We start from the raw sequence: 11,804 nt of genomic DNA on the forward strand, positions 1-11,804 counted from the left end.
CACACACTACTCAGTATACAACACTACACAATGCGGTACACAATATACGCATGTTATACGTACATTATAAACAAAATATACACTATATATACAATATGCACGCACTAGACATATACATACAGAATATGTGCTAATATGTGCTGCACACACACATTAGTCACTTTTGATGCTTAATCACAACTAGTAGTGGAGGGATGACTTTGAGCAAATTCTATGGTAAACTTTGCATGATGAATAATTTGAGTGCTTATGGCCTTATAAACCTTGAGAGTGAGAGAAACACACTTCCCATCTTTTGGAAGTTTAACCACTTGTGAGTATGATTTCCATGTTAGTAATGAAAGTTCACTAATAAGCATTTCTTGATTTGATTTGTGTCATTTCATGCTTAGTCTATTGTTTTCTATAATTTAAGGCAATCACAAAATTTAATCCTTATGCGGTCAGATTTTGCACTATTTTAAGGCTGTTATTTGGTTCATTTTGAGTGAAGTTGCATTACGTGTTCTTATATGGATATTCATTTTAGTATTTTGAAAGTGTTTTGTGAAAAATGTGCGATATAGAGCTGGAGGAGAAGTGTAACCCAACAACGGTCGTTGAAAGTTGCATAGTATTTTAAAAGTATTTTGTGAAAAGGGACAGAAAAAATTCAAAATTGGAAGCTGGAGGAGAAATTTACCTCGTTGTCATAGAAATTTACCTCGTTGTCATAACTCCTCGAGAAGATTGAATCACAATCTTCTCGAGGAGTTATGACTTACATCAGCAATAATTTCAGGAGAAGGAGAAGAAGCATATGGAATCACAGACAAAAACTCATAAAAGGACTAAGCTCTCCATGTAATCAAAGATTTCATACATAACTATATCGAAGGCTACTGAACAGCCTAAAGAAATCATGAACATTTAAGATCATAGAATGTAGTTTCAAAGTTACCCGTTAGGCCCCAAGATACCAATAAATTTCGTCCCATTTGTATGTCAGAAGATAAAAGAAAATGATTATAAATTTCATGATCTCTTCTCTTTTTCAGATTATAGTCAAATCATAGTAGTACTTCGCAATGAGCTCATTCCAAAATAATGAGGACAAATTTTCTACGTAGAAAATTTACCTCGTAGTCAAAACTGCTCTAGAAGGTTGAACAACACCTGAGAGTATAATGACAAAGGTTAAAACATATTCCTATAAAAAAACATCAAATATACCTATAATTAAGTTACCCATTATATAACAAAATCAGAAGCCAAACCTGACTTTGGAAGAGCATAAGGATCCCCCGTCGACCCCCAATCATTTCAGATACTTCTTTTTTCTGACATCATCCAGATTTTTCTGGAGACTTTTCCAAAGGTCTCATGCCAACCATCTAAAAACATAGATGTCAAAACAGATAAATTGGAAATTTAAAAATAATGAGACGTAGATGGAAAATCTTGAAATAATTACCTTGGAAATAGCCGCCAAAGCTGAGAAAGCTGCATTCCTCACATCAGGTGTTCCATCATTAAGGGCCTGATAATCCATGCAGATCAATTTAGAGAACACAAAGAGTTGCTGATGACCCATCATAATAAAACGATAAATTACAAAATTTGAATGGTAGCTCAACACAAAAAGTAGTTCATGCGTTTTGCAACAATGTACATATAGCTAAGCAAAATCTAGAAGTGAGATATAAAGTTATTTACAACGAAGCTACTGAATTCAAACAATATGATTCTGAGATAGATTAAATAATCAATATCAAGTGCGAAAGAAATAATTGATTGAAAAAAATCCAAAAATAAATATGCACGGTTGAGAGAACACATTATGCTACTAACTAACCTCCAAGCATATGGGAACATATTCCTCGTGAACCTTAAGTATAGTTGCTCTGTTACTGTTTCAATACAGAATGTAACACAGCTCAACGTCATCGATCTTACAAAACGAACTTTGTTTTTCACTTCCACCTTCATGTCTGCAAGAACACTAATAATCAGTAAACCTGTAGAAAGAATTCTCTCATTACGAACCATAATAAATACCACGTCTTCTTTCGTTCCTCGAGTAACCATGCATATAATCTATTGGATCAAACAATAGGTCAGCCAAATTAGGTGATTTTGGATTTTGTGGTAATTTCAGAACATATTTCCATGTAGGTAACTGAAACTACCAGAAAATATATTCATATCTTTTGCAATTATGACCGGTAATTCCAGTGCCCGAGAATGCAGAACAAGGAGGCTTGTACATCTTGATGTCAATGATTGAGGCAAATACATGAAAATTTGTGAATATGCAATTACTTAAAACGTCCAAAATAATAAAAGTCAACCTAGAACACACTGCAATGATAGAAGACAATAAAAAAATAAAAAAACTGGAAAGTGCAGGAGAAAAGGCTAGAAAGCAAACAAGATACTACTTCTAAGCACAAGGAAATGATATTATGCAGAGGTTAAACAACAGTTCAGAAATGAAATAAAGGAAAATCATGCCTTCAAAAGTGTCATTTACACTCAATCATCCGGACTTAGGCATTGCCTGAAGAGTTTGGGTAAGGGCCTCCGTTGAAGTAGGTTTCTTCTCCTACAATTTCTCCTGCACATCGTCAGCAAAAATCAAGCTCATGTTAAGCAATAATCAAAACTCACAGATGCATTTACAAGCTCAAGAGTGACTGGACTGAGATTATATCTTATTAACTCTAAGGGCTTTTAGGTGTCGGCTCTATTCCATTTACCATTAGAAAAGGAAATAATCGCAAAACCTAAATATTATAGTTGTACAATTTACACATCAACGATAATCCCCTGGAATGAAAAAGTCAAATAACTACTCAAAGCACATCTATTATCATTTTTATGGGGCATTGTAATTTAAAATTTTAAAATTTAATACAACACAATACTGGACTAAACAATAGTAGAGGCAATAAGAAGCAACATCTGACCGGAAAATGGGTTCTCAGATCCATACCAAAGTTGTCCAGTGGTTGAATAGCTTCAATTGCAACAGCAATGTTTTTTTTTCTTTTTTTTCCTTCCTTTTTTTTATGAAAGGTTCTCGGATCCCTACCAAGGTTGCCGTTTTTTTTTCCTTTTTTATTCCTTTTTTTCCTTTTTTCCTTTTTTTTTCTTTTTTTCCCACAGTAATGTTTACATCGGTGATAACCTGCAAAATTCAAAAATGTTGTGCAGGCAACATCAATTACTTGGTCACTATATTAACACCAACAATATATTCTGCATAAAATCAAGAAAAACCTGGATTAAGTTGTGGACTCTTGTTCAAGGAAACCATAGCATACCTTCTTTAATGTTTGACAAAGTTCTGAAAAATCACCAGGAGAAGGACAGCACAAAGATGCTTTTTGGGTGAACACCAGTGGCGTTATTCAGGCTTAGATGCACTTCTGTGACAGTAGTAAAGAAGTCCCGTGGCAAGGACAGTACAAAGATCGTGAACTGTGCTGACATGTCTATAACCTTGTGCAGCCTGTCAATTTAGAAAACCAAGAAAGACATGCCAAGAACAGTTCACTGTTTAGACTTTAGAGAGATAGTCCAAAAGCTTTTAACAAACTCAGAATGAAAAAAAAGTAGTCACCTTTTCCTTTTGAAGATCTTGAAGCTGGGCATTAAACTTTATCTAATTTTTTCATGGATAGATTGGCCTCATCAACTGTGATATTCTCAACCTGGACACTAGTTCCAGCAACCTCCGCTGATATGTTCTGTATTTGAGATTGAACATCAGAATACTCTTTTATCTTCTCATCCTTTTGTTTCCATAGTTTATCCAGTGCAGGAGCTATACCTTGAAGCTGTTCCTTGTTCGTTCCTGACGTCTTGTCAGGCTGCAAAAAAGTACAGAAACCAAACATTATAAAATTTACTAATTGAGATACTCTTTAGCGAGAATAATTTTACACATGCCACTAGCTTGAAATGATTACCGCATTACTATAACATCTAGAGCTTTAAGACTCAGCAAAGATCCCAAATTAGTCTTTAATGAGGAATTACCTGCAGTTGCTGCAGCAAAGATCCGCAAGTGGTTTGCTTCATATCCATTCTACTAGTTCAAAGGAAACCTGTAAAAAAATATGAATCATGAATTTCACCATAATCTAGTAGACCACTACCTAATGTGAGTTAAACCCCACATGGATCACTTTAAATCAGCTCGACCTAATTCGTAAAAGATCAAGAACTGCAACTTTGAATATCAATGTATAGGTAGAATTTATTCTCATAGCAGCATCGATAAAAAAATATGCAATAATCAGAAACTCAATTGCCGCACTGCACACTCACATTCAACACACATAATCGGTAAAGTCAACTTCGGAGTAAGTGGATCTCTTTAAAAAACCATTGTCAATTGAATTGAGATACAACTCCACAACAGTTAAAGACTCAAGCATTACACAAGCATTCTCAACATTTGGAAAAAAATACAGAGAGGAGGAGTTGACAATGAAGATGGAAGTTACCGGATCGTAGTAGGCGGGTCGGGCTGTGGGATATGTAGGCTCAGATCTTATGTACTTTGATGGTAGCTTGAGTGATGGTTGAGTGAGAGAGAGTGAGATGCAAAGGAATAAATTGAGAAGAGGACGGATGGAATAGTTTGGTGGGGTCTAGACACCATATACAACACTCCCTCCCTCTCCAAGCATCCAAAAATTTCCCCAAAAATAATCCGGATCGGTCTTCAAAACAACAAGAGAAACTGTCTAATAATTGATGTGAATCCTCTTTGCCAATTATAATATGCTGCATGCTTTTTCACTGCATCAAAGACAGCCTTCACATTCTGTTGTGTCTTAGCACTACATTAAATGTAAGCAGCAGCTCCAATGGATTCCTTCAAGTCATCTCCCTGTGCTGTTGTGATGGGCACTGCTCTAAGGTGGTCCACGGAGAACTGCTTATCCTCTCGAAGATCGAGTTTTGTCCTCACAACGATTATTGGAACTCCGTGAGCATAATACCTTTATTCAGATATCCACTTCATGGAGACATTCCCGTAACTGGCCTTGCTATTAAGAGAGAAGGCGAGTATAGCGACATCAGTCCCACGGTAGCTCAACGGTCTAAATCTATTGTAATCCTCTTGACCCGTAGTTTCCCACAATCCCAGATTAACAGTGCTACCATCCACTACGACATTGGCACTAAAATTATCGAAAACAGTAGGGACATAATCCGTTAGAAAATTGTTGCTAGTGCAAGAAAGGAGCAGACATGTTTTACCTACAGCCCCATCGCTCACGGTCACTGTCACGCACTTAATAAATCTAGACGCACTCATCTCGCCGCCGGCAAATCCCCATCCAACCGGAGAGCAATTATCTCAACTCGAATTTCTTCAATCCCCCAACTACGCAACTCCAACTAGCAACCAACGAACTGCTTAATTACCATAGCAGGGGAGAAAGAGGGGTGGATATTTTCGAGCAGATAGAGATATGCCAATAAAAGCAGTTGAAAATGGAGTAAAATTCAGGGGAACCGTTGATAATTTGCAGAACACTGGATGCTTGATCTTCTTCTTAGGCCTCAACTGGTACTGTGCCCACACTTCTTTCTGCAGTTAACAGCACGAGGATGCAGGCGGGCATAACATTTGCCGCAGATCATCAAGGAAGGCTCGATTATTCCTCCACAAAGCCTCAAAACCAAATGCAACGTCGATTCTTTCTGGGTATTGTAATCGGCGAGCGGCCGGCCATCAAAGATCAGACGCTGCTGATCCGGAGGAATTCCTTCCCTTTCTTGGATTTTGGAGCGACCTCGAGCGTAATAGTTTTCTCCCAATTGTGCAGTCGTCTCTCTCTCTCTCGGTTTGGGGGATGAATTAGGTTTCAAAATTGAATTAGATTTTCAAATTTGAATTAGATTTCAAAATTGAATTAGATTTTCAAATTTGAATTAGATTTCCAACCGTTGAAAACTTGAAGATTGGCGTATTGTATGTGGAGAAAACGCAAAAATGTAGACATGAAACGCAGCTCCATTCGTTTCTCTTTTTCATAATAATTTTCATTCTTATTTAACATTATTAGTATAATTATGAAAAAAAAATATATTGTAGTAACATATAGTAACTATTAAAATATTAGTTATGATTATCAATTTTGTAATAAATGAATATCTCAAATATATGTTATCCTTATTTTAAATTTTTATAGTTAATTATATTTAAGTAGGGATAATATTTATCATTCAATATGCAAATATTCAATAATATAGCACGAAAAGTGATTCTAAAATGGTGACGAATGCTACCCCGTCAAGTGTAGGAACACTTACCAAAAAAAGTGTGTTTTTATGGGTAGACATCCCAAAACGGAAAAATGTACTATCTCCGTCCACCATTATTTGTCACAAGTTTCCTTTTTGATCCATCTGACAGCACTTGTCACATTTACTTTTTACTCCCTCCGTCCCATTATAAGTGATGGATTTATTTTGGACACGGGAATTAACAAAATAATATGTATTGAGTTAAAGTAGAGTGTATAAAGTATGTGAGAGAATAAAGTAAGAGAGAGAAAGACAGAATAAAGTAAGAGAACTGGAATAAAGTAAGAGATGGTTGATGTTTTGTTTTTAGCTAAAAAAAGAAATTGATCACTTGTGGAGGGACAACTCAAATGGAAAGTTGATCACTTATGGTGAGACCGAGAGAGTACTAATTTTGGGAATGAAAATCATTTTCCACTAACTCATCATTCTCAATTTTGTTATAAACTAATACTATAAAATGTAGAACTCACCTCCCACTAACTTTTTCCACCTATTTTTTTTAAAATTAGAGCAGGTCAACTTATGCCAAGTAATGGTAAAACAGGCCAAGTAATGGCAACAGATAGAGTACTTATTATTTGTGGACTGAGCCAGTAAAATTTCAAAACTAAATAGCGAGAACTCATACATTTACGCCTCAATTCTTTGAAACTTTGTTTTAAAGGAAATAATGGAAATCAAATCATGATCCTCGTAAATTCAAAGGTTAAAATCTTTTATATTTATGTATTTAGAACAATTTATAAAAGCTCTTATATTTATGTATTTAGAACAATATATAAAAGAGTGATGGATGTAATAGAATAAGTATAATAAAAGTTTAATATAATGTAGTTCTTCAAGAATTTCAGCTTTTATTTTTTGCATCGTCTTTTATTTTCAGTGTCTAATATCTATCATGGCATTAATGCAGCTACGATTCATGAATAATCGTCATTGTTATTTACAATACTAAGTTATGATCCAATATATTTTAAATATTGAAGCGGATGTCGGGCTTGATTAAGACTGTCTAGATTAGCTCTTTGACCCGAGTTAAACTATCAATAATGAAAATTGAAGTGCTCTTTGGCACGAGTCAAAATTGTCAACAGAAAACTGAAGAGCTCATTGGTACGAGCCTAAACTATCAATGAAATTGCAAAAGCTCCTTGAAATGAGCCTAAACTTTCAATAGAAAAGAAAGAAGCTCCATATTATGAGGATAAATTACTAATGAAAATTGTAGAATTCTTAGATATGAATATAAACTATTTATTAAATTGAAGATCATTGTAAGATAAGTATCAAAAAAATCGATATCCAACTTGAGGAGAGTGTTGGAATGAAAATATATGAGATCAAGAAATCAAGCAATGATTGTGGTCGAAATCGAGGAGAATCAAATTAAGATCCTTAAAAAATACAAACTAAAATCTTTTATACATGTACTTAGAGACAATGAAGCACAACTTAGTTGGTATGACGCTTCACCTCTAACGATAGGTCGGGATCACCATGGGGGTAGATAGAGAATCATTATTGATCCTCTCTGAATATAAAAATAAAAATAAAAAACTTAGAGCATCCTATAAAAGGGTGATGACTTAATCGAATAAGTATATTAAAAGTTTAATACAATGTAGTCATTTCATAAATTTATTTTCTACTACTCCCTCCCTCCGTCCCATAAAAATATATGCACTTTCCATTTTCGTGTTAGGGTTTGTATACTAGAAATCACCTTTCGAGTGATTGAATACTGTAAAACTCTAATAATTATTTTCCAACGAATGCAACAGATTATTTTTGTCGTAATGTTGTTATGTTTTACATTTAATGGATGTTTAATGCATATTTAAATGTATAAGTCAACATAACAAAGTCCAAGTCTTTGTTTTAGTAGACCGGTTGTGGACTGCGCTCAATTTAAGGTACGCGGTCAGTTCTGAAAAAAGAAAAATAAGATTTTCACAACCTAGATAGGCCTAGACTACCTATTGTGAAATGTTGCAATGTCAGTCCGATTATTTCTAAGCCTTATTGAAATATGATGACATTGGTGTGGTATAGCACTGAATGGATCTAATAGCAAGATGAGTCTCAATGCTATCTACTGAAAGACGAGGTCTTGATAACTAATTTCTTAATCAATGTACGTTAGCATTGAGCATACGATATTGAGTATCTACTACTTTGACTTTCCAAAGGTGCGGGTTTTTCGTCACCTAACGATCCAGGTATATTGGGTAGTGGTGATCATTATCTGGCGGTGCTAGGATTGCTATTATATTGAATTGCGCGCGAGGAGAGTCTCGTTTGATAACATCCACAAGAGGAGCTCGAAACAAAGTTTTATTATTCGGAACCTAGCTAGTTGGAGTTTGATTACTCTATGAATAATAAATAAGAGTTTCTTGCTAAGTCCACTCTTGGAGATTAAAATATGTTAATTAATTAAGTCCGTAGCTGACATTAATTAATTAATGGATGTTTCTATCTTAAGCGCGGGAAATGAATTAAACAAATTAAAGGAAACCCGGAACACTTGTAATTTCGGATTTGGAAAGGCAATGCAATATTACTTCTGTAGTGGCTGCTTGTAATATTCCAATATAAGCTTGTATTAAATTATGGGTTCAATTTAATTAGTAAAAAGCTAATTGGGTGAGGCCATGTCCAAATTCTTCCTTAGATCCCTGATTGGGCCCAATATGTGACTTAATATAAATAGGAGAATAAAGGAGACAGAAAAGTGAATAATTATTCTCATTAAAAATTTTTGTCCCCTTCTTTTTGAGAGAGAGAGTTCGAAAATTACTTCTTCCATGAGTAGAGTTCTGTCTTCGTTATTCGAGTCCTAGTATTCTGATGAGATTTGCCCACACAAATATCAGTATACAGTCCGGGACACCAGTCAGAAGATCCGAGGTTGAGTTCTGAAGATCTTTACTTGGAGAAGACGCAAGCCATCTTCGATTCATTGGAGAATCAACAAGGTAAATTGGCTGACTCCGTAGTATGCATGTTTTAGGATTTATTTGTTCTAAAGCATGATTTAAATTCAAGTTACCAGCATGATACATGTGATAATTGCGCGAATAGAATTTGTCTAAGTAATCTGCTAAATAGATCAAATTCATGTGATCGGTTTTGTTATGCACGCTTCCGCTGCCAACCCCTTCAATTGGTATCAGAGCCAGTCTTTGGCTCTGATTATTTGGATTTAAATTTCGCGAAATTCATGTATGCATGTGTTATTTGATTTCGAAGCATGTTCTTGTTGTTTTTTTTGTTTAATTTTACGCATGATGAACTCAAGAACAATCGAATCAAAGAACTTGAATTTATCGATCGTACGAGACGTGCGATCCGTCGGCGTTTGCGTCGAGACGGATCGCGCCACGAACGATCGGGATAGGGTTGTCGATTGAGTGGGAGCCGAGAGATCGTGATCACGGGGCGACGCGCAGACGAGCGTGAGATCGTGCGCACCGCCGACCGAGATCGCACGTCCAGGCGGAGCCCGCGACAGCCTCGACAAGGCGGTGGCCGGCGAGGAGTGGTGGTTCGTCCGAAAACCACTGAGACACCACGAGTCACCAGGCCAAACCCTAGGCGGAAGGTCCAGCGCAACCCGACGAGACGCCTGGCCGAGAGTGTCACGCCTGTGTGCATGACGCTGGCTCGGGCAGTGGGAGGAACTGGAACGAGGTGGACCGAGACGGGCGGTCGGAGCTGGCCGAGAGCAGGCGCACCACCGTGCGCACTGCTGGCCGAGAGCTCGAGCAGCCCGACGGAACTCGAGGCGGTGACGGGCGCTCGCCGCTGGGCCGAGAGGAGCCGCGCCTCCACGCACGCTCCTGGCCGAGACGCTGGCGCCACCCGACGAGCCGCTGGCCGAGACGCTGGCGCGCCACCTGCGCACTGGTCGTTGTGACGCTGCGTTCGTCGTGGTCCGACGAAGAACTCGTCGGATTTTCGTCGTTCATCGTTTGTGCGAACCTCGTACGATGAGATAAAGATGAAAGATTATTTTAATGATTATTTAATTTTTTAATTAAAAGATATCATTAAAATATTATTATTTAATGGAAATAAAATCTTTTTGGATGATTTACCTAGATTTTAGGAATATTTTTATTATTATCTATATTTATGGAAATAAATAATATTATTTTATTCCTAGTTGATATGGATTAGAATAATTTAATAGTTTCCTAATATTTATCTAAATTTTAGGAATATTTTTATTATTATCTATATCTATGGAAGTAAATAATATTTTTTTTCTAGATGATATGGATGAGAATAATTTAATAATTTCCTAATATTTATATATCTAGAATCATAATTATGATAGATATGTATGAATACATTAAATAATAAATCTTCTCTTCCTAATCATTGAACATGGAAATAATTTGAATTTAATTTTTCATGTCTTATTAAAAATTAAATAATTATTTTAGATATATCTTATAGTAGACATGAATAAGAATTAAATACTAGAACATTATTTTCTTAATGGAAGACGTCAACTATGTATAAAAGATTTAATTATCCAGCATATTAAATACCAACAAAATTTAATTAAGCCTTAATCTGCCTCAAGGCTAAGGATAATTGAATAAAAACCATAACCCAAAATATCTAAGCTGTAATTACGAACTCAACGTTTGTATATGGTCTCCACCAATTGGTTTGTAATTTATGAAGTTGTTTCCAATATTAACACCACATGCACTGTGGGGACAATAATCCTAAGAAATAGCGAGTTCATAAGGCGGACTTCTCAAATATAAATAGTATGAACTAGAATGTGGTTTCCAATATTATCGCCACCTGCACTGCACTGTGGGGATAATAATCCTATGAAACTACGAGATTCAGAAGTTTACACAGAATTTATGGGATAACTTGATCTTGTTAGCAGTGCATGAGCATTGTTATGTGAGTGTGTTGTAGAAATGAGATTCTATAATGCTAAATTCGGTGGTATTGCTTAGGCAACATTAGGCGGCCATGCCACACTTGTGGTCTCTAGACTATTCGTCGATGATTGTGACCAGTAAAATTGTAAGATTTTAATGCGTATTGACCTCCTCTGGAGGATACAAAACTTTAATTCTACTATTGTAAGATTTTGAAAAGTTTTATAGTTAATCTAATCAAACTTCTTACATAAGTTTTTGACAAATGGTAAATATTCTTCTTTGCAGTGCAAATCAAATCGTCAATATGTCGTTCAATCCTCTTTCTGCAATACTTAAAGAAAACAAACTCGAGGGCCAAAATTACATAGAATGGAAGCAAAATTTGGACATCGTTCTTACAGCAAAAGAGTACAACTTTGTGCTCACAACCCCGCGACCTCCAGTGCCGCCAGCCAACGCAGCGGCATGAGTCAGAGATGCACACAGACAGTGGCATAAGGCGAATGAGATGGCTAAGTGCTATATGTTGGCATCTATGTCATCAGTACTCAAGCATCAGCATTCAGCCATGGAAAC

The 11,804-nt window shown here is 36.2% G+C and overlaps 2 long non-coding RNA genes across 3 annotated transcripts; both read right to left on the reverse strand.

The window, feature by feature from the left end:
• Positions 1 to 822: 822 nt before the first annotated feature.
• Positions 823 to 1,976, reverse strand: LOC121800356. The gene is made up of 4 exons (XR_006050485.1): positions 1,835 to 1,976; positions 1,454 to 1,519; positions 1,257 to 1,373; positions 823 to 1,155 (listed from the first exon to the last, which is right to left on the reverse strand). It is a non-coding gene; the product is annotated as an uncharacterized LOC121800356 (long non-coding RNA).
• Positions 1,977 to 2,487: 511 nt separating this feature from the next.
• Positions 2,488 to 5,972, reverse strand: LOC121800355. Of its 2 annotated transcripts, none has more exons than XR_006050484.1 (6): positions 4,494 to 5,971; positions 4,024 to 4,091; positions 3,605 to 3,854; positions 3,306 to 3,493; positions 2,975 to 3,169; positions 2,488 to 2,596 (listed from the first exon to the last, which is right to left on the reverse strand). It is a non-coding gene; the product is annotated as an uncharacterized LOC121800355 (long non-coding RNA). The 2 variants fall into 2 exon arrangements; XR_006050483.1 differs by having other exon boundaries at positions 2,494 to 2,596; positions 2,949 to 3,169; positions 4,494 to 5,972.
• Between the last annotated feature and the right edge of the window lie 5,832 nt (positions 5,973 to 11,804).

Source organism: Salvia splendens, chromosome 4, assembly GCF_004379255.2.
Source record: "Salvia splendens isolate huo1 chromosome 4, SspV2, whole genome shotgun sequence".
NCBI lineage: Eukaryota > Viridiplantae > Streptophyta > Magnoliopsida > Lamiales > Lamiaceae > Salvia > Salvia splendens.